This window comes from Heptranchias perlo, chromosome 7 (genome assembly GCF_035084215.1).
Source record: "Heptranchias perlo isolate sHepPer1 chromosome 7, sHepPer1.hap1, whole genome shotgun sequence".
NCBI classification, from domain to species: domain Eukaryota; kingdom Metazoa; phylum Chordata; class Chondrichthyes; order Hexanchiformes; family Hexanchidae; genus Heptranchias; species Heptranchias perlo.
In genome coordinates this window covers 25,891,916-25,915,440 of record NC_090331.1, presented here as the reverse complement: position 1 = coordinate 25,915,440, position 23,525 = coordinate 25,891,916, and the positions used below count along the sequence as shown (strand labels likewise).

Here is a 23,525-nt window from a genome sequence, read left to right as displayed (position 1 = left end):
CAGAAAACGTTTTTATTCATCACAAAAGTATTTTATTTTTTTAAATTTCTAAATATAACACAGCGTTTCAAGCAGTCTAGCAGAAGTTTTATTGTGCTTCGCAGATATTTATTCCACAATGTTAGAACTAACAGGATGTGGTTTAACTTTGCAGATTGTGTGTAGGCACTGTATCTCTCATCCTCAACTGCAAGATTAGCTGAAAAGATTATTGCGTTTCATACATGTGACCACTGGTGGGTTCCTTTATTTGGTAAAGCGCTCCCAACAAACCATTACGTCCTAATGGCAGTTTGAATAGACAGAAGCGAGCTGAGCACTGGGTAAGAACATGCTGGTGTAATCCAACTTTAACTAGCAGTAATTAGCTGTTTCATTTTGCAGTTGTTTCTATATGGCATTGGTTCTGGTCATTGTTCTGTAACGTCTTGTTTTTGCTTCTCTGATTTGACGACATAGTCATCTTCAGACATGTTGCTCAATGCTTGTGCCACAGATACAAAACCTTTTGCGTTTTTGCTTCAAAAATATGTTCCTGTGACCAAAGTGCAGTTGTGGGAAAAATATATGATATGTAACATGTAATCATAGTTTAAACTTTACAGTATGAAGTTATAACGCTGCTCATCAACATAGTAGTCTGTGCAAGGTTATACTTCAAGGAAGTGATCTATAAAACTGTGCATTTAAGGAGTGCTAAATTAAAAATTTAGCAGACTTTTTTTGCACTTGAATTTAAATTGCATTTACATTTCAATATAAAGATCAAGTTTAAATATGAGTATGGTTGAGAAATGGAGGACTCTCTATTTTTGTCCCAAAGGCATTTATTAGTTGCACAACTGCAAATTTACATCTGTGCCCATTTTACTTACAACCTGAAAATGTGCTGACCTGCAGCCTGTGATCAATTCCCCCCTTGCTGTAACGGCACATGTGCAAAGCAAATGCGCATAGACCCAAACTGCGTCCATTTTAAACATGTAACCTTTATTCGCATGTTCTCGATAAACCTCCCTCTACAGGCTATCTGCATTCACAGTTAAGAACTAGTTTCATCCAGGCCTATTGACACACTGGCTGTGATAAGATGATTCTATTTTTAAAAATAAATCAAAAATAGTTGCATGCTTAGAATCCAGGACAGGAGTTAGGTCGAGGTTTTCTGGTAAAACAAAAAAGGCTCCATATGACTTAAAATTATTTTTTCCAATGTTAAGCTTCCAAAACTAGCTGCTAAACATTCGACCTTCAAACTGCTCACTGAAATGTATTTTGTACATCACTAATATACTTCCTTCTCCTGCATACAGTTTAAAAGTAGCCTTTTTGCATTTAGAAGCCATGTCTACTTACTGTATGCAGAAACCCACTTGACATCTGTCTGTCATGGAACATATGACACCAAGCTGTTTGCTTTTCCACAACCTATTTATACACCATTATTCAATACATAAAAGGATTCTATATCATGGAACCAGCCAGTCAAAATGAATATTATGGAGCACAAATTTCAATAGCTATTCTTGAAGTTCATTGAATTACTTTAAAAGGACAGTGAGAATTTTTCCTCAAGAGATTAAATTATTTGAATATTATTTATGGACTGTGGAAGGAATGGGCTTAATAGGTCAAGTGACCTTTTCTAGTTTCATGTTTTCTTATGCTTTTAAGTATGTTGCAGTAGGAAAACTAATTTATTTAGAAAATAGTGGTTTATACTTCCATATGTGTCTTCCCCTTTTTCTCTCCTGAAGTCTCCCAGTTTCATGCACTTTCCTCGGCCAACAAGACTAACTCTTTAGCAATTCACCAGCTGCCAAAGCAAATGTTATGGGAAATTCCTCCTGCTTTCCCTCTCTCTCTTTCTTACCTCCCTCCAACAAAAGACAGGGATCTGGATACAGGTCGCTGTGCTGATTTGTTTCTGAACTGTTAGGGTGAAAACTCCAGAAGCAGTTCTTGGAAAATCCTGTCAGAGAGATTCAGTAATTTGCATCTGGCTGTGTTTTTAAGTGCATAGGAACAGCTGTAAAAGCTGGACACCTATAGCATCTCTTAATGGTGGAAAGATACTCCACTGCTTTTACTAAAGCGGTTAGGAAGAAATTAATTTAATTAGAAAATAGAGGTTGTGGAAATGTGGAAGGCTGAATGCTAAAGTATCATGTAGCGTTGGTCGAGATAAGATTACAAGGCAATGCCAACCAAGAGGGCAGTCAACAGTAAGTGAGACTTCAAAATATATATTTCCCTAATGGGCAAGAAAAAACTTGCATTTATATAGCACCTTTCACGATCTCAGGACGTCCCAAAACCCTTCACAGCCAATGAAGTATTTTTGAAGTGCAGTCACTGTTGCAATGTAGGAAACATAGCAATCAATTTGCACACAGCAAGGACACCGTACACCAATGTGACAATGACCAGATAAACTGTTTCTTTTACTGATGTTGGTTGAAGGATAAATATTGGCCAGGAGACCGGGCAAAAACTCCCCTGCTCTTCTTCGAAATAATGCCACAGGATCTTTTACATCCAACTGACAGGGCAGATGGGGCCTCGGTTCAACGCCTCATCCCAATGAAGGCACCTCCGACAGTGCAGCACTCCCTCAGTCAGCCTAGATTTTGTGCTCAAGTCTTTGGAGTGGGACTTGAACCCACAATCTTCTGACTCACGAGGGAGAGTGCTCCCACTGAGTCAAAGCTGGCACAATATTGTAAGAAGGAACTTGTGGTCTATGGTTAATTTAAATTAAATTCTCCATCCTTTTCATATCACAGATCACTGTGGATAAAATACCTTCCTGGTTACAGATTGTGATTATGGGGCTAACCTTTCGTAACATTGTCACCTAATGCTTTCCTAATTCTCCAATGGAGAAGTATGATGTCACACTGAAGTGTACACTAGCACTTGTGAGCTTGCACTGATTTGCTTTCAATATATCTTGTAAATGCTCCACAACATATTTGTGATGTGTACTAGCACCAACAGATCAAAAATAATTAATTGTGCACAGACCTTTTCTCTTTTTCTCACTTTTAATAAAATCCATGGGACACCTTTTGAAGTTATATCAACTTAAAAGCTATTTATTATTTTCTCTAAACTATAAAAAAAATCCTTCTTTCTTAATCTTATTTTTTCTCGCTCTTCTTTTTGACCTCCTAATTCCCTGATTGACAGTTTATGGAGGTAACCTCCTCTAAATGCAGCTCTATAACCAGCCACTAGGAGACATGTATGAGCATAATGAACTGACTAACCTTTCAACTTTGCCTTCCTCCTGGTACATCTTCCTCTTTCTGGTGAGTCAGCCCAGCTAAATTGAGGAGCCTACTGTGGGGATAACCCCATATCCAATTACTCCATGCTGCAGTGCTAATTGCAAGTATACTGAGAATAGTAGTTCTTTGATCAATAGATTAAAGCTGTACTTAAGTGAATTGCCTTGTGTCTCGGATTTATATCTTGCAGTAACCAAATGCCTGTGTTTTTGCAGAATTCAAACTAGCAATGTTAGCAACATAGGAACAGGAGTCGGCCATTCAGCGCCTTGAGCCTGTCCCACCTTTCAATTAGATCATGGCTGATCTGTAATGTTGGGCAGATTAGTCTGAATATTAGGTTATTAAGTCTTTCTTTTCCTCATTCTTTCCTACACCCATTGCAGGAAGTTTAACTGGTCAGTTTAAACAGGGCCTGGGAGGTACCAGCACCACAGAACCATCCCCTGATTTGCTTCTTTTTAAAGTGATGTTACGAGCAGCAGGGATAAAATTAGCTCGATCTATAACCACCACTATATGTTTATAATATTTTATATTAGGCTGATATCTAAAAAGACTGGTTGATGAAATAGATTGGTGCACAATTGTTTGACGTTTGGGGCCAAAGTTTGAATCCACCTAGACTGACAGGGTGAAAGTTACCTCTTTTTGAAGGTGGAAAGATCCGAACTGTAATAAATTGTGGGCGTGTACAATCTAGTTACTAGTGACTATAAATCAACAACATCATGTTGCCCTTATTTGGCAATCTCACTGAAGCTACAAAAATATCGAGTATGGTAGAAATTTTGCTTATGTGTGTAAATAAGCAGAGGTACTTAAAAGATTGGCAGTACTCAAAGTAGAAAAGTCACTCGGTCCAGATGGGATGCATTCTAGGTTACTGAGGGAAGTAAGGGTGGAAATTGTCACAATTTTCCAATCCTCCTTAGATATGGGGATGGTGCTGGTTGACTGGAGGATTGCAAATGCCACACCCCTGTTCAAAAAAGGGGAGAGGGATAAATCCGGCAATTACAGGCCAGTCAGCCTAACGTTGGTGGTGGGGAAACTTCTGGAGACAATAATCTGGGACAAAATTAATTGGCACTTGGAAAAGTATGGGCTAATAAATGAAAGTCAGCATGGATTTTTTTCAAGGGAAAACCGTATTTGACTAACTTGATTCCATTCTCTGATGAAGTAATGGAGAGGGTTGATGGGGGTGATGCATTGATGTTGTGTATATGGACTTTCAAAAGGCATTTGATAAAGTACCACGTAATAGACTTGTTAGCAAAATTAAAGCCCATAGGGTTAATGGGACAGTGGCAGTGTGGATACAAAATTGGCTAAGGGACAGAAAGCAGAGAGTAGTGGTGAACGGTTGTTTTTCAGACTGGTGGGAAGTATACAGTGGTGTTCCCCAGGGGTTAGTATTAGGACCACTGCTCTTTTTTATAGATGTTAATGATCTGGACTTGGGTATAGAGGGTATAATTTCAAAGTTTGCAGATCACATGAAATTTATAAATATAGTAAACAATGTGGAGGATGGTAACAGACTTCAGGAGGACATAGACAGACTGGTGAAATGGGCAGACACATGGCAGATGATGTTTAAAGCAGAGAAGTGTGAAGTGATACATTTTGGTGGGAAGAATGAGGAGAGGCAATATAAACTAAATGGTACAGTTTTAAAGGGGTGCAAAAACAGAAAGACCTGGGGGTGCACAAACGCAAATCTTTGAAGGTGGCAGGATAGTTTGAGAAGGCTGTTAAAGCATATGGGATCCGGGGCTTTATTAATGGAGGCATAGGGCCCGAAGTTAGCAGAGCTGCGGGTTCTCGGCCTCACTCAACCTGCCACTACCTGTGCTGCAGCCACAGGGCATGCATCACATATGTGCAGTAGGCAGCGTAAGGCAAACGTGTCGTGAGCATGAAGGGGATGCACAAGGGTGTTTGATGGTTTGTCATGGTTGTTACTTATATTGAATTTCTGACCAACTCACATCACATATTATATTGGCACCACTACTGGCATGTCTTCGCGAATCTTGTCTGGTCTGTGCAATAATGCCCTCTCCTGAGGATCACTATGAAGACCCACAACAGATGCCACCCATTGTGTCACTGCAGAGTGGGTGTAGGTGTATTTGCAGGGCTCTTTTGTGCAGACGGCTGAGAGACGTTGGCGATGTCCCCGGTTGCACCCTGGAAGGATACGGAGGAGAGGTTGTTGAGGGCAGTGGTGACTTTGACAGCGACAGGTAAGAAGATGGTGCTCGGGCCAGCCGGGAGCAGCTTGGCATGAAGGAGGCTGCAGATGTCCACGACTACATGTCGAGTGAGTCTGAGCCTCCGTGTGCACTGCTGCTCAGAGAGGTCCAGGAAGCTGAGCCTCGGTCTGTGGACCCTGCGGCGAGGGTAGTGCCCTCTGCGACGCATCTCTCTCTGCGGTACCCCTCCCTCCTGCTGTGCAGGTGGATGTGTCACAGCACTCTGTTGTGGAGCTCCACGTGTCAGAGGTGGACGGCGTGGATGGTGAGGCTGGTGATGCTGTTCGCCCTCTGAGGAGGTCATGACTGCAGCTACGGCGGCCCCCATCCGGAAGATGTACATCTGAGGGGGTCCGCAAGGTAGGTACATGTCTCTGGACCCCGGGGTAAGTGTGCAAGTTGGTGAATTTGATTGTCAGGAGGAGGGTGGTGGAGGCCGAACTTTGTCCCAAGTGACAGAGTGGCCTCCTGCAATGAGTGAGGGTCTCTTTCCCCTACCCCCCCCCCCCCCCCACCTGTCAAATGGACCTTTGCAGCTGCCACAGGTTGATGGCTGCAACACGTCCATTTGACCTGGGAGTGTTTCCCCCAGTGTGGGAAACAGTCCCAGGTTGCTGTAAAATCCCACCCCTCCTCACATAATCCCTTAATCAGGTCCGTTAATGACCTGAAATGCCTAAATAAATACTTTCAAGTGGAATTCCGCTGGCTTTAATTGCCTGCGGGATTCCCACCAGCGGGGGCTCAGAGCCCCCCCTGCCAGGAACGCACCCGATAGCGGGTGCTAAAATGACGCCCATAGAGTACAAAAGCAAGGAAGTTATGCTAAAACTTTATCAAACACTGGCTAGGCCTCAGCTGGAGTATTGTGTTCAATTCTGGGTGCCACACTTTAGGAAGGATGTCAAGGCCTTGGAGAGTGTGCAAAAGTGATTTACTAGAGTGGTACCAGAGATGAGGGACTTCAGTTATGTGGAGAGACTGGAGAAGCTGTGGATGTTCTCCTTAGAACAGAGAAGGTTAAGGGGAGATTTGATAGAGGTGTTCAAAATCATGAATGGCTTTCTTAAAATAAATAAGGAGAAACTGTTTCCAGTGGCAGAAGGGTTGGTAACCAGAGAACTCAAATTTAAGGTGATTGGCAAAAGAGCCAGAGGCAACATTTTTTTACCCAGTGAGTTTTAACGATCTAGAATGCACTGCCGTTCTAGCCTCAGTTGAATCTGACCGGTGAGCTGAGGATGCCAAACAGTCCCCCCAAGGCAGCTGGCTGGTTTTAAGCCACAAGAATGTCGGCTGGCAGCAGCTGCAAGTAGGTCCTGCAGGAGGTTAGGCACAGCTGAGGGGCTCGAGCCCGGGTAGGCCGTATCCCGCAGTATCCATCTCTTCTGTCACACTTCTGGCAAGTGTGGAGTGGGAGCAGATCTGAGGAATTTCTTGGCAAAATGTATTCGCCAGCATATGGCTTAAGAATTATGCCATTGTTCAATTGAAGATCGGAACCAGTGAAGCCAATGTATCCGCCCTAACCCTCTCTTGTTTGTGCAAGATCTGTTATTCAGCTATCTGATTTATGCCTCTAACTGTTTACCTTGATTTCCAACTCTGTTTTGTCCTGTGTACTTCTGTCTGTAGTAATAAGTGGCAAGGGATAAAGGAACAGGAGTTAGCTTTTACATTAATGTTGCAGAGTATCTTATCCCATCCAAGCCACTTAATAAAGGAATTGGTTCCACAACACTGGTTTAAGAAAAGACAGGCAGCAGAGTTAGCTAAAAATTGGAAACATTTTGGAAAATGAGATGGGGAGTATCAGGCAGCCAAAGGTACAAACAAACAAGCCTATTTCTATACCAAGCCCCAATAAAGATGTGGCGTTGCACTAATACTGGGGGTTAGATTGACTCTGTGCACATTATGTGATGACATTGTAACCCTCCTTACAAAAAGTGTGTTTATGATTTAATTATACATAGTTCATGGAAGATATCTTCTTCAATGGTAGTATAACAACAAGGTTCAGCAAAGTCCTGTAAGAAGGACAAATAACTTTCAAGTTTGACCTTGGGGGATGCTGGGAACCCAGAAAGACTTGGAGAAATTGTACTCTGTTTATAGTAGTGGCTTCAGGAAAGAAAACATTGTTATCTTTAATGATGACCACAACATGGTTGATGGAGGACAAGAAGAATTATTGGAGCCAAGCACTTCATTGAACTGAGTGAACTTCAATGGGAACTTCAATGGGAACTTAACTGATGCAGCCTGAATTTTATAAATACCCATTGCTGATTTCAACTTGTGATTAAAAGCACTATTGTAGTGATGGTACCTTGAAACTCTGCACATTCTCCGTTTTCAAAATTGAGCCCAATAAGATGCAAATTAAAATAGTAATTTAAAATAATTTAAAATAAAAATAGTAAGTTAAAATAATTTGTGACCTATAACAGTGGAAAATTTGAGGTTTTGATTTAAAAATAACCAAAATGGAAATGAAGTCCAATATCTGTGTTCAAATGCATCTGCATTTCATCCCAACCTGAATTTGGATTCCTAGTCTGAATAAATTTGAATGCTCATGCTTAAAGATCTCTTGCCTCTTGCTTCTATATTTAGCATACATTCATTTGCTGGAGATACTAATATAAAGGAATGGAGCGCAAAACTTCCATGTATTGTCACTGCAATTTTATTAAAATATGTTACTTTTAGCTTTCAGAGCGTAACAACTTAATGTTGCGGTCTTGAATTGTCTTTAAATTGCTTTTTTCAACAGAAGCATATATCTTCTAGAAGTGTTTAAGATGTATCATAAATCATGTGCCTTTTGATTAATTAGGAGAGGCAATGAGTTTACAAGAATGCACTATGTAGAGGGATTCTGTATAGTGTGCTCCTGTAAATGCACTGAAAGAACCCACAAAAGTGTCAGTTGGAACAATCCACTTTTCTGATGAGCTTTGGTTCCCCAAATAATGGGGAAACATGCAGTATTAAAATATATATTTATATCTATCCACATAAATCTATGGAATAATTCAAACATCAACCAAATTTCCATTCTCTCTGCAGTGCTACTGGAGATATCTAGTGTTTATCGCTACTAAATGCAATTCTTGTACCTGCCATTCTTAGAAATAAGTATTCCCTAGATGACAGCAGGCATGAGACAGGAGAGCAGCTTTGAATGTTTAAACTGATCATTTTTTAAGCAACAACAACTTGCATTTATATAGTGCCTTTAACATAGTAAAGCGTCCCAAGGTGTTTCAAAGGAGCGATTATCAAACAAAATTTGATTTTGCACATAAAAAACATGATTGATTTACATTATGGGTAACCCTAACCGTAACTATTCACTTATCTAGCAGCAATGTAGAATATTGAAGTTAATTTGAAACTAACAGCAAATTAGAAATTTGGTATAAGTGCAAGAGACAAGGCTGAAGTGTTGGCAAAAGTCTTCTATCAAAAGTGCCAAGCGCATGATCCCACTCGGCCCTCTCTTGAGGTCACCACCATCATAGGCGCCAGCGTCCAGCCAACACGGTTGGCTATGGGTCCTGAAAACATTTAGGCTGTAGTGCTGAAGATCTAAACACCCGATCTAGCCACCTCCACCCCCAGCCAACTTATTTTGGTGTAGATATGATTCTGGCTTTCAGTGGCATTACCATTGCCAAGTCCTCCACCATTAATATCCTGACCAGATGCTTAACTGGACTAGGTCTTTCAACAAAGTGGTTACAGGAGCAGTCAGAGGTTGGATACTCTTCAACGACTGGCTCTCCTCCTGAACCTTCAAAGCTTCCCTACCATCTACAAGACTCAAGTCAGGAATCTGATGGAATACTGACCATTCATTTGGATGGGTGCAGTTGCAACAACAATCAAGAAGCTCAACATCATCCAGGAAGAACAGTCAACTTAATATCGACCACCGGTGCACCATGGCTGCTGTATATACTATCTTCAGGATGCATGGCAGCAACTCACCTAAGCTTACTTTGATAGCACCTTCTAGCCTGTACCACCAAGAAGGACAGGAACAGCAAGATAATGGGAACACCATCACCTCCAAGTGACACCATCCAGACTTGGACATCTATCACCATTCCTTCATCATTACTGGGTCAAAATCCTGTAATTCGCTACCTCTACCATTGTGGAAGGACCATCACCACAAGGACTGTAGTGTTTCAAGGAGAAGGACCATCACCTCCTTCTCAGGGCAAGTAGGGATAGGCAATAAAAGTGCAGTTTTGCCAGCGTTGTCCACATCCTGAGAACAAAGAAAAATAGATTTACCATCATCAAAACTGTCCTCTCCTGTGAAAATGGTGCAGATATTAATGTACAGAGTTACTGGACAATTCTTAGTATGTAAACTATCATTTCTATAATGTAATGTATTGCTCTCTTTTAATATATAGATTATGGAATAACAAACTGTCTCCTCTCATTTAAAGCAATAGCAGTGCTACAGGACAGGTGAATGACATCTTGCTCTCTCATTTATTGTCCTGTTGCATTTCCATTGTTTCAATGGAGAGAAAAGTCCTGGCAGAATTTTTATGAAGCCAGTTCCCATTGGTGTGGGGAAAGGTCACATGTAAATTGATTTTTCTTAATATGTATACTGTTGAAATGAATGTTAAGTTAAAAAGATCAGAACTTTATTTTTATTGTAAAAAGCAAAATACAGTAGATGAGAAACAAAAGCAGAAAATGATGGAAACATTCAGCTGTTTATGCAACATCTGTGGAGGGAATAAACAAGTTTATGTTTTGGGTGTTGACCCTTCATCAGAACTAAAAAAAAATGGAGAGCACAGCCATTTTAATAGAGTTAGAAAAAAGGGAGAGGGAAATATAAAACCCAGAGAGGATTCATGAATGGAATGAGACAACATTAACTTGTAAGCATAAGTCAAATCTGAAACTGTGAATTAACATAGGTAGTGGGGAGCTTGATGGGAAACTCAAATTATCCATCTTACAAATTATTTGTATGATCATCTTCTCTGTTACACAGTTGTTTTATTATTCATAGATCAAGATACATGTAACCAAACTTTCTTCATGCACTGCTAAAATTGTTCCTGAGCCAAAAAGTGAATGTTAGTACTTTAACAATATGTGATAAAGAACAAAATATTAACAACAGAGTTATTTTAATTAATATAGGAAACAATATTTGTACTGGCATTAACACAATGCTATATGCCTGATAACCTTTAGTCAAAGGCAGCAGCACCAAAACTATGAATACATCATAGGAGGCAATAAATAAGGTCTAGTGTGTTCTGGAATATTGTGCTGCAGTTGGGAAAATATTAATGCTCTGGTTAGTAACTAACTAGTGAAAAGAACATAAGAAAAATCAAGGATGAAACGACCTTATGGCCCATCAAAGGTCATCTTTCTAATACTCCAATTCTCCCATTATAGGATCCTCCTGCATTTTGAGCATCCCTAATGTTTTTGCCTCCACTATCCTGTTTGGCAGGTATTCAAAATATTTATCACTCTTTGACTAAAGGAATTGTTCCTTATGCTTGAAGTTGAATTTACTTTTCATCAAATGTGTCCTCTTGGCTTCCTTGTATTAATATTCTTGGCTTTACCATATCTGTAAAATTTAGTATTTTATATACCTCAATGAGGTCCTTCCTTTGTACTAGTTAGCTACAACCTAGCATTTTAATAGTCTGGGCACACAATTTGTTTTACTTGATATAGTAATTTGTGATGGGGGGAAATAAGGACTTAGATGTTCCTGGGGACGCGCGCCATTGTAATGCCACATCCACAGTGTAGAGACTCTTGAACGGCACAACAGAAAGAAGAAATTATCGAGTGAGCGCCATTAATTATGCCACTCCATATTTTCCTGGGACTTTTGTGCTGATCTGCAATTATTCTCTTGGAAATACAGTTGTTATTATAGTTTCATCCCCATTAAAATCAATGGTGATTGTGATATCCTGCATTACGCCAGTTTTCACGGAGCTGCTACCTAGATTGAAAAATAATGTTCTGGTGACCTGGCAGCAATGTGATTTATTGATTTTTAAATGCATTTTCTGATTGCATTTAAATGACGGGCTAATTTTTATACCGGACAATGCTAAGCATTATACTTGCAATATTGCACGAAGCAGTATCTGTACAACACATTAAATGTTAAATGTACAGCAGTACATTAAACATTAAATATTATAGCAAGTACTACATATATTAGCACTATAAATGCAGCATTACACTATGCATTACATATATGCAGCACTTCACTAAACATTAAACACAGTACAATACTTAAACAGTACTACACTGGATAGTTTCTATATATCTGTGCAATTTATATTACTGCATAACATCTAATGGGTATGTATATCTCTTTCCTCATTTTACTTAATTTTGACATGGTGATGCATTGAATTAAATTATGCAATACCGCGTCAGCAATAGGAACCAATAATGAGACTGACTTGAGAACAATCGTAGTCCTGCATTTTGTTCATTTTGGTCCAATTCCATTAGGATTGCCCAACGCCATCATAAAATAGTTATCTTTTTATGGGTAACACCTAGAGCTCATCTGCAACCACAAGCCCTGCCATTCACCTTCTAATAATACTTTCGTAAGAATCTGAAGCAGCAACTTGTAGAAGTTGCATATGCTTAAAGCTGCAATTCTAGGCTTCAAAGAAAATTATCTGCCGAGACTTCATTTAATAAGCTCCTGAAATGTATGAGGTAATATTTGGGCCTGATCATGCCGTAGCAGGGCATCTCACGGCCGGCATCTCACGGCTTACACATTTTTCTGCACCCTTCAGCTCATAAATTTTTTTGTGCCGTAACTTGCTGGAAGTGTGAGCTGATAACAGTGTGGCGAGGACAACAGGGCACCTGGGGCCTTAATAAAGGAGTCTACCTCCTTAATCAATGAGATTTAAAGATTGAGAAAGAAACAGAGGAACGACTGAGAAGGAGGATGAATTAGAGTCAAATCAGGTACAGAAAGAGAAATAAAGAGAGGGAAAGAACGTTTAGATTGAGAGAGAAAAAAGGGACAGAAAGGAAAAGTAAGAAAAAAATTAAAAATGTAAAATTTGACATTTTTAAAATCTCCAACAACAATTGACTACATAACTTGTTCGCATTCTGGGCTAATGAGGTTGATTGGCATTGCATTAACAATTATCACATCGTTAAAAAGGTACTTGCGCTCTTAATAACCAGACTTAACTTTTTATGGCGAGTTTAATCTGCAATTGATGCGCAAATCCAACAAGTTCTTAAAAAAAAATAATGGGGTGTCTGTGCGAAGCAAACAGCGGAACGATGTAAATCGACCAGCAGGTTCTGGAGATTCGCACCTCATGGCGTATTGTCTTTACAAAAACAAAACAAAACCCAGCCTTCCCATTTTATTGCCATGTTAATCATATGTTTTTCAGATGTTTAAATATTGTCTAAAAGATTCTAAAATAAAACAATTCAATGCTATTGGCTATTCAGCACAATGCTCATTGCAGTGGATTCTAACTAGATATCCAGAAAAATAAGGAGTGAGTTATTAATGGCGAAATTGGCACTAGATAGTGAAATTATGGTGTATGTCGTCGATCTCGCCATTGCAGCAAACTCTGGGCCAAGGACTTGTGCATTTGTCCTTGTGACTGAATACTGGAAACTCCTTTATCAAACTATATTCAACCTATTGTAGGCAGCCTAGAATCATAGAATGATTACAGCACAGAAGGAGGCCGCTCAGCCTGCCGAGCCCGTGCAGGCTCTCTGCAAGAGCAATCCAGCTAGTCCCACTCCCCCACCCTTTCCCCTTAGCCCTGCAAATTTTTTCCCTTCAAGTTCTTATCCAATTCCCTTTTGAAAGCCATGCTTGAATCTGCCTCCACCATCCCCTCTGGCAGTGCGTTCCAGATCATAACCGCTCGCTGCGTAAAAAAGTTTTTCCTCATGTTGCCTTTGGTTCTTTTGCCAATCACATTAAATCTATGTCCTCTGGTTCTTGACCCTTCTGCCAATGGGAACAATCTCTCTCTATCTACTCTTTCTGGACCCTTCATGATTTTGTACACTTCTATCAAATCTCCTCTCAACCTTCTCTGCTCTAAGCTTCTCCAGTCTATCTACGTAACTGAAGTTCTTCACCCCCGGAATCATTCTAATAAATCTCTTCTGCACCCTCTCTAAGACCTTCACATCCTTCCTAAAGCGCGGTGCCCAGAGTTGGACACAATTCTCCAGTTGTGGCCAAGCCAGTATTTTATAAAGGTTCATTGTAACTTCCTTGCTTTTGTACTCCATGCCTCTATTTATAAAGCATAGGATCCTGTATGCTTTTTTAACCACTTTCTTATTCTGCCCTGCCACCTTCAACAATTTGTGCACATACACCTCCAGGTCTCTCTGTTCCTGCACCCACTTTGGAATTGTACCCTTTAGTTTATATTGCCTCTCGTTCTTCCTACCAAAGTGTATCACTTTGCACTTCTCTGCGTTAAATTTCATCTGCCACGTGTCCGCCCATTCCACCAGCCTATCTATGTCCTCTTGAAGTCTGTCACTATCCTCTTCACTACACTTCCAAGTTTTGTGTTATCTGCATAGATATGTGTAAAAGAAAGACTTTCATTTATATAGCACCCTTCATGACTTCAGGACGTCCCAAAGCGCTTTAAAGCCATAGGAAGACTTTCTGGAAAGTCTCAAAGCTCAATTGCAGTGAACCTAAAATGGCGTTGTACAGTAAAGTACATTTTAATTGTAACAATAGAAATATTATTACTCTTTGTGGACTTCCTGAATCAGTCTCTACCCCACTTTACCACTAACTGCACTGTATAAAAATCAAGCCATTTTATGTCTGTGCATAGTTCAGTTTCAGTTTTAGTCATTCTTCAACAAATCTGTTTGCTTTTGCATGTACATTTCACACATATTACTGCAATAATACTGTGTAGAATAGGTATAGCAGGGTTTAGGCAATTTCCCATAAAGGACAGCTAACAGATTAGATCAAGTACCACAAAAGACTATTCTACCAAATAACATAAATGGTCAAGCGACAACTAAATGTTTTTCTAAAGAGGGAAGAGAGGGCGATGTAGGGGTTGAGATCAACAAAAAATTGTTTGAACAAGTGGCCACTTCCTGTTCTCAAAATTTGCAATGTTTCCAACTCCAAGATAATTAACTTTTTCCTTTATAGTAACATCTCTCCTAAATGTCTGTGCTGTGACCATCAAGTTGGTATGTGACTGTTCATCATCATTGGTTTTAAGTTTCTGGGCTCAAATTTCCATGGACCCTTTCCGGGGGAGGGGACTGGAATTCCACTTGCAGCTTTAGAAGGCCAGTGACCCTGAGCTTGAAACAGTTATCATTCCAAAAATTAATGTATTTCTCTCCGGGAGAACATCTGGGTGGCAGGCTTAAAGAATTCCTGGGGTAATCTGGGAAAGCCACCTCGTCATTCCCCAAAGTGTGTGTTGGATATAAATGAAGCTTGTGTGCATGTGTGTAACTTCTGTTGCACTAGCATATCGTCGTATATTTTTTTCGATGTTTAAATTTTAAATTGCACAGATCAACATGTAAGAACGTTTATTTTGTTTAATGATGCCCTGATTTTGGGGAGGCATAATATGATTCTAAATTCGTTTCAAAAATGTCACGAGGGAAAACCCTCATGCTTCTAAACTGGGACTCTGGGGAATCTGTTCACTTGGTGCAAAAACAACGAATTGCAGCAAACCCAGCTCTGCAAAACCACATTTATTATTCAAAAACACTTCTCAGAAGCTAATCCTGCCTCACTTGCTGAAGGAAATAAAATCATGTCCAAAAACTACTATAGAACCCTATGTTTTATAATCCAAAAGTTTACTATTTTGTTTCACCATACCTGATTTCTTTTTGTAAGGGTTTTGTAATCTGCAAAGTTTACGGGGTTACAGGGTTACATTCGTGCTGCCTGTTGTTTTAAATGATTGATGCGTGCAGCCAGTGCTACCTGCGCTGTTGATTGGTTTCCCGCATCAGCAGGGGACCCTGATATCGCGAGTGGCTTGCGCTTCTTAAAGATAGCCTGCACCTCTTAAAGGACAAGTGCACTGTGGCTGCAAGATGCGGTGGGAGTCATTTGTGAAGTGATTCTTTGAAGATAACACTGTAGTGCTTTGAAAAATGGCTGCGCCTGCAAGAGAGCATGCACCAAGGTTCTCCGATGATGCACTGGAGGCCTTGGTGCAAGGTGTGGACAGAAGGAGGAGCATCCTGTATCTGTGGACGGGCAGGAGGCCCTCCAGATACATGCTCAAGAGGCAGTGGGAGGAAGTAGTGGGGTAGGTAAATGCTCGGAGCATAGCTCCAAGAACATGGATTCAGCACAAGAAGAATTTCAATGATTTAACAAGAGTTGTCAAGGTGAGTGAGTTCAAGCTTCAAGTGGCATATCACACCAACTGCATCGCTTGCCTCATCCACTGCTTAATTCGCTACACTCCCATCACCCACCGACCAACAATCTCTTTCAGTTAGCACTTAACCATTCAAATCATATGCTTTATCTCACTCTCACACGCTTAGCACTGTTGCAAGCCTCACACCCACAGCTCACAGTTCAGACACACTGGCAGCTATTCAACTGTGACAGCCATATCATCCAAACACCTTGCAGGATAATCAGTGATCCACCTCTTTCTTGCAGGAGATGGTGGTGCGTAACTGAAGGCAGCAAGTGGCAGTGGCTCGATAGAACACGAACCTGCTGTCCTCTCCCAGGATGACCATATTCCTGCTCTTGCCAACCTGCCAGTGCCCTTGCTGTTGCCTGTCAGCCCGCCAGCCCATTCCATGTAGAGTATTGAAACTTTACCCAAGTATAGGAAACCTCCAAAAACATGTACAAATGCACCAGCAGCCAGAAGAAATAATCCAGCAAATAGCCTGTAACTCCTGCATGATCCCTTTAAATACCATTGGTGGGAGGTCCTTCATGCCCTTTAAGTTATGTTCAGCTTAGCGAGGTTAAGATAGTGTGTTGGATGGAGTGTGGAATTCCAAAATAGCAGCGGTCCCTTTAAATCAATGTTGCACACTGATTTGTGTCATAATCTCCCTACTCTGCATGCTGCTGGCGATTGTTAGGTGTGCGCAAACCTCTTTACCAAGATGGTGTCCTGCGCACTTCCCATCGGATGTGTGTGTGTGCATCTCGGACCCCATTTTTGAGGCTTAGTTGGCCTAAAAAAACGGACGCTAAATGACCCAATTTCACCCCCTACATGTTTTATTTCTAAATACAAAAGGAATAACTTCAGTATTCATTACTAATTTAAAATACTCTTTCAAACTAAAAATCGGTACTATTACAAATTGCGTTGTTTTTACTTAACTATAGTTCAAAAGATCCATATCAAATTTCCAAAGCTGCCATTGTCCGGGACCTTCCTGAATAGTTTATAACCCAAGAGAGTTCAGATTGTGTAGATCAATGTCAGGTTTAATCCAAATTCAAGATTCCTAAAAAAGCTAATATGCTTAAGCGTAGGCCTGCCTAGATGCAATAGCATAATAATGTAATCAAATAATTGTTAATTCTGACTGATTTTCCCTGATGGTTAAGAGTCACAAGACATTTTATTTTCCATCTCTATCTAATTCTAGTGGGTGTTTGTACACAGACCAAACTTCCTCGAATTTGACAATCCTATTTTTCATAAGCTGTGAGTGAGCACGTTATTAAGAATGGGAATGTGGATCTAGCAGAACAACTTGTATGTCTGTGGTTGATATACCTCATGGATAATAATTTATCTAGCAATAAATCATCAGTCACAAAAGGTTATTTCCGCATAACAATCGAAGACAAATTGGAAAAGTTGTTCATTTATAATCTGAATAACTGGAGTCTGAAACCCAAAGCCATATTTTACAACAAATGAAACAACTTGGTTGGAAAATCTGCAGCCCTTCCACTGGTTTACCGATGAAAGTATGGCAGGCATGCAGCAGAAGAGTACCTGGACTGGCATGTTCTGGAGGCCTTGTTTGGGGTGGATTCTCTGTCCATCTCATACATAGTTCCCTGCATCAGATGGGGTGTGGCTGGGGTAGGGCACACCAATGTCAGGACCTGGAGGAACAGCTGAGTGAGAATGTAGGGCTCACCTGGGTTTCAGGCCTGGGTCATGGCTTCGACCCCTGAAGAATTTTTTCCTCACATTATTTTGTCAGCCGCCTTACAAAGGAGGCTGGTGTGTATTACTACAGAATGTTTCTGGGGAGGAGGGCAAGTGCTTTTTGGCCCTGCATGAAATTTGAATATTTGAAATACTGCCTCATTGACTACTGAATCTTAGTTTTGTTGAAGAGAAGCTTTTCTTTCTGCCCTCATCTCCTTTAACATTTTAAACATTGGAGACGTAAATAAATCCGCCAACACATTCTGAGTTACTCTATTCCACCTTTTTGTCAAAAACACTCTAATGGTTGCATTAGTCCCCTGGGAGAACACATTTTATATGGTTGTTGATGACGCCAGACCCTAAAAATAAGACATTCAGTTTACCATTCAGTGAAAAGCTAAGTAAATGTGATTTGGAAATGTGTGAAAAACTGGCTGAAGAACATTGTGATGTAACTTTTTTTTGATTAATGGTAAAATGTGTGTTACACTTGCCATATATATCTCTACTTACAAACTGCAAAGATCTAATTAAATATCAAATAGTGGGTTTTCCTAATGAATAAGAAAGAACTTGCACTTATATAGTGCCGTTCACGACCTCAGGACATCACAAAGCGTTTTACAGCCAATGAAGTACTTATTGAAGTGTAGTTACTGTTGTAATATAGGAAATGCGGCAGTCAATTTGCGCACAGCAAGGTCCCAAAACAATAATGTAATAATGACCAGATAATCTGTTTTAGTGATGTTGGTTGCACGATAAATATTGGCCAGAACACTGGGGAGAACTTTCCTGCTCTTTGAAATAGTGTCATGGACTCATTTATGTCCACCTGAGAGAGCCGGCAGAGCCTTCGTTTAACATCTCATCCGAAAGTCGGCACCTCCGATAATGCAGCACTCCCTCAGTACTGCATTGGAGTGTCAGCCTAGATTTTGTGCTCAAGTCTCTGACTCAGAGCTGAGTGCTACCACTGAGCCACGGCTGACACTTAATGCCTCGTGTATCTGATAAATAGCTGAGTCATAAGAACAGTAAGTTCCCAAATCCAATCCTTGGTCTCTGTGGAGTTAACTGATCTCAACTACAATGATTGTAGGGTTGCTACAAATTATCCTCAGTGGATAATGGATTAGCAGAGGGAAAATAAGCCAACAATAATGGATGAGGAGGACAGGATCAGGTTTGGCTGTGGTGCCTCAATCAGTTAATATCCTGCTGACCTCATTGCCCAGTCTCACATTGAATAGTGGCTACTTGGAGGAGTGACTAACACCAATAGATTCATACACCAGCAAGACGTCAACACCTTCAGGAGGGGAGAGGAGAAAATTAATGAAAAATAAATCACACCTGTGTACAATTTGCTTCTCTATTCACTTTTTCCAGTTGTTTTTGTAATTTAAAAATGGCTCATGCAACACTTCCCTTTCACTTCTGTGTATAGATCTGTTCTGGGCTGATAGGATGGAAGACTCCTCTTTCAGTTGACTTTAAGTTTGCTAAGTAAATTGAATAAGCAATTAAGCAACTTTCTAATGAATACAAGTCCATAGAACACAATTGTCCAGAAACGAGCACTTAAAATGATCATATGAATCACGGGGACCTTGAGAACGGCTAATTCAGGAGAAATTCATACTTATTATGGTTAAGGCATATTGAATGCAGAGAGTTCTCTGCAACTAACCTATATTGTGAAAACAGAAAATGCTGGGAACACACAGCATCTGGGGAGAGAAAGGATCGATTAACATTTCAAGTATTGAAAAATAAGAGGTGGACAGGCATACTATTACAATCAGAGAAAGGGGCTAGGAACATACGTAAATATATAAGAAATGAGACAAACCCAAATGGGTGCGATAATGTAACTTCAGTCAAGTAATGGACAGAAACATAAAGTCCAGGAAGTGGGAGGCTTGGGGAAATATGAGAAAGTAGGACCAATGGAAAACATGGGCATTAGATTTTGAATTAAAACAGGTTTGAAAAGAGGATACAGCTAAACTTTGAGGTTATTGGAGTTAGTGTTCAGACCAGAGGATTCTAAGGAGCCCAGAAGAAAGATGAGATATTGTTCATGAAGCTTGTGCTGAGCTTTGTTGGAACAGTGTGTTTTTGTTTCATATTTTCAGCATCTGCAATGTTACACCTCCGTAGGAAATTCTTCATGCTGGAACTAGGGCCAGAATTCTCCTCTTTGGTGCAGAGTTCCAGTGGTGCATGACTTCTGCCTGCTCCTCTGAATCTGCCCCAACCTCAACCCATTTGTCTGGGTCAGGGTTGATTTTCAGTGCATGATAGGCTCCCAGTGGGATTCCCACCATCAAAAAGGAGCCTGCCTTTGGCCCCAAGAGAAACAAGAGTGGGACTGCCACTGTAGCACCACAGGAACCAGGGAGAGATTTAAAGGGGCAGAACACCGAAAGATGACAGGAGTTTCAGCCTTGTCGGTCTCAGCTGGTAAGTCATTGGGGACACAATGGAATGAAAGGTGGGGCCGCTACAAGGCATTCTCCATCTGCTGGGGAACCTCAGGACCATTACTACTGCCATCCCCATGGCGGCTGTGTGAGGGGACGATAACAAAGGCAGAAAGGAGAAATATGCCGGGGACCCTGTCTGCACCACCACCACCACCAACCCCCCCGCCCTCTGCAGCCATGTATATGGAGGAGAGACTATAAGAGATAGGAACAGGAGTAAGTCATTCGGCCCCTCGACCCTGCTCCGCCATTTAATGAGATCATGGCTGATCTGATTTTTACCTCAACTCCACTTTCCTGCCCTTTCCCCATATCCTTTGACTCCCTTGCTGATCAAAAATGTGTCTAACTTAGCCTTGAATGTATTCAATGACTCAGCCTCCACAGCTTTACAGCTTTTTGGGGTAAAGAATTCCAAAGATTCACGACCCTCTGGGAGAAGAAATTCCTCCTCATTTCTGTCTTAAATTGGCGACCCCTTATTCTGAGACTATGCCCCTTAGTTTTAGATTCCCCCATGAGGGGTAACATCCTCTCAGCATCTACCCTATCGAGTCCCTTCAGAATTTTGTATGTTTTAATAAGATCTCCTCTCATTCTTCTAAACTCCAATGAGTATAGACCCAACCTGTTCAATCTTTCCTCATAAGACAATGCTTCCATACCCGGAATCAACCTAGTGAACCTTCTCTGAACTGCCTCCAATGCAAGTATGTCCTTCATTAAATAAGGGCACCAGAACTGTACACAGTACTCCAGGTGTGGTCTCACCAGCACCCTGTACAGTTGTAGCATGACTTCCCTGCTTTTATACTCCATCCCCCTAGAAATAAAAGCCAATATTCCGTTTGCCTTCCGGATTACCTGCTGCACCTGTATGCTGACATTTTGTGTTTCATGGATGAGGATACCCAGATCCCTCTGTACCGCAGCATTTTGTAGTATTTCTCCATTCAAATAATATTTTGCTTTTTTATTTTTCCTCCCAAAGTGAATGACTTCACATTTTCCCACATTATATTCCATCTGCCAAATTTTTGCCTATTTGCTTAACCTGTCAATATCTCTTTGCAGACACTTTGTGTCCTCATCACAACTTGCTTTTCCACCTATCCACAACTTGCTTTTTCACCTATCTTTGTATCATCAGCAAATTTGGCCACAAGACACTCTGTTCCTTCATCCAAGTCATTGATATATATTGTAAATAGTTGAGGCCCCAGCACTGATCCCTGCGGCACCCCACTAATTACAGATTGCCAGTTTGAAAATTACCCTTTTATCCCAACTCTTTGTTTTCTGTTAATTAGCCAATCCTCTATCCATGCCAGTATATTACTCCCAACACCATGAGCTCTTATCTTGTGCAGTAATCTTTTATGTGGCACCTTATTGAATGCCTTTTGGAAATCTAAATATACTGCATCTGTTAGTTCCCCTTTATCCACCCTGCCCATTACTTCCTCAAAGAACTCTAATAAATTTGTCAGACATGATTTCCCCTTCATAAAACCACGTTGAGTCTCCAAATGTCCTGCAGCTACTTCCTTAATAATGGATTCTAGCATTTTCCCAATGTCAGATGTTAGGCTAACTGGTCTATAGTTACCTTCTTTCTGTCTCACTCCCTTCTTGAATAGGGGTGTTAAGTTTGTGGTTTTCCAATCCGCTAGGACCTTTCCAGAATCTAGTGAATTCTGGAAGATTACAACCAATGCATCCGCTGTCTCTGTAGCCACTTCCTTTAAGACCCTCGGATACAAGCCATCAGGTCCAGGGACTTGTCAGCCTTTAGACCCATTAGTTTACCATGGATATAGGTCAGCAGCAGTCCCGGTGATAGGCCTCACTGTCTGCATTTTGCTTCATTCTTTTCTGGGAATCTGCCCCAATTTAGGTAGGATCATGGTGTAGAATCTCAGCCTAGATCTGCAAAGTAGATAAATATTCTGTTTTCCACCACTGATATCTCTTACTTCGAAGACCATAAAAATATCCACTAGAGGAGGGGGAAAAAATTAAAAATTGCACTTTTCTGTGCATTTCCATTTTGCCCACTGAGATTTGTTGTGTAGCTTCACCTCATATTCTAGGAAGAATTGTTTCGTTTTACAAGATTATGAAGAATTTGTGTGGTCTTTTCACACGACAGAAAGAGGCTGTTTTACTGAAAAAGAATAGGCTAATTAGGATTTTTCCAGCGGCAGCAATTAAATTGCCTCATTTTTCTATCTGAGTTACCTGTGAGAAATATATTATTGTGACAAATCAGATAATTGAAAAATGAATCAGCAGAATTACTGGCCTGTAATTTCTTCAGAATAGTGATATTTCTTTGTACAAAATGAACAGTCTCTCTCCCCTTCACTTGTGGCCCTGGGTAGAATTGATGCTCCTTGTGCCTCAGGGCCTTCATTCACTGCCTGTTAACTGAGCTGAGACTCAATGCTCTTCCCTCTCTTTTTTTCTTGCTGTGCAGCAAAACAATTGCAGGGAAATGCTATCAAAAGCCAAGATTCAACAGCTTCCATGAAAGGATCTTATTAAAATACAAATAATGGTCCTATTGTTCCCCCCCCCCCCCCCCCCACTTTTGTGGTTAAGTACCTTGCCTCCACTTGACAACCACCCTCAGTGATATGATTGAAGTCAGGGGCTCACCATTTGGGGAGGTGCTGGCCTATACTTGCATCCCATCACTCCATGGAGCAGCATGTTGCTGAACATGAGAGTGGACCTGAAGCAAGCAGGTTCACAATCACAGGACTTCCCCTACCCCCTGGGTGATTCTAAATGTATTGCTGTGCCCTTTCTTCCTCTCCATTAAAATTAAATTGGAGGCCAGAAAAGCATCGCAGCCAACAAAACATGAAAAAAAAAGGTGACTGCCTTAAGTAAAGCAGCTCCCTGCTAGGCTGTATTTTTTTTATTCGTTCATGGGATGTGGGTGTCGCTGGCGAGGCCAGCATTTATTGCCCATTCCTAATTGCCCTTGAGAAGGTGGTGGTGAGCCGCCTTCTTGAACCGCTGCAGTCTGTGTGAATGCAGAAGTAATGTTATTGAGATAAAGTGGACAGGAAATAACATAACGTAGTCCAGGAGTGTACATGTATGATCTCCTGACCTCCTTGAGCTTCCCAGCAACAGGTCAAGTTGCCATTCTTATTGTGTGAGGAGGTAGCAGAGTACATAAATGCAAACAACACTGTGCAATGGTCTTGGCTGTTCCACCGGACAAATCTTTCTGTCTAC

General features: G+C 40.9%; 1 protein-coding gene across 1 annotated transcript in view; it reads left to right on the top strand.

Moving 5' to 3' along the window:
* The first annotated feature begins 237 nt into the window (after window positions 1–237).
* Window positions 238–23,525, top strand: part of arhgap15 (Rho GTPase activating protein 15) — a 576,367-nt gene continuing 553,079 nt past the window's right edge. The window contains exon 1 of the mRNA XM_067987193.1: window positions 238–323. The gene's annotated coding sequence lies outside the window, so the exon portion shown is untranslated. The remainder of the gene's footprint in view (window positions 324–23,525) is intronic.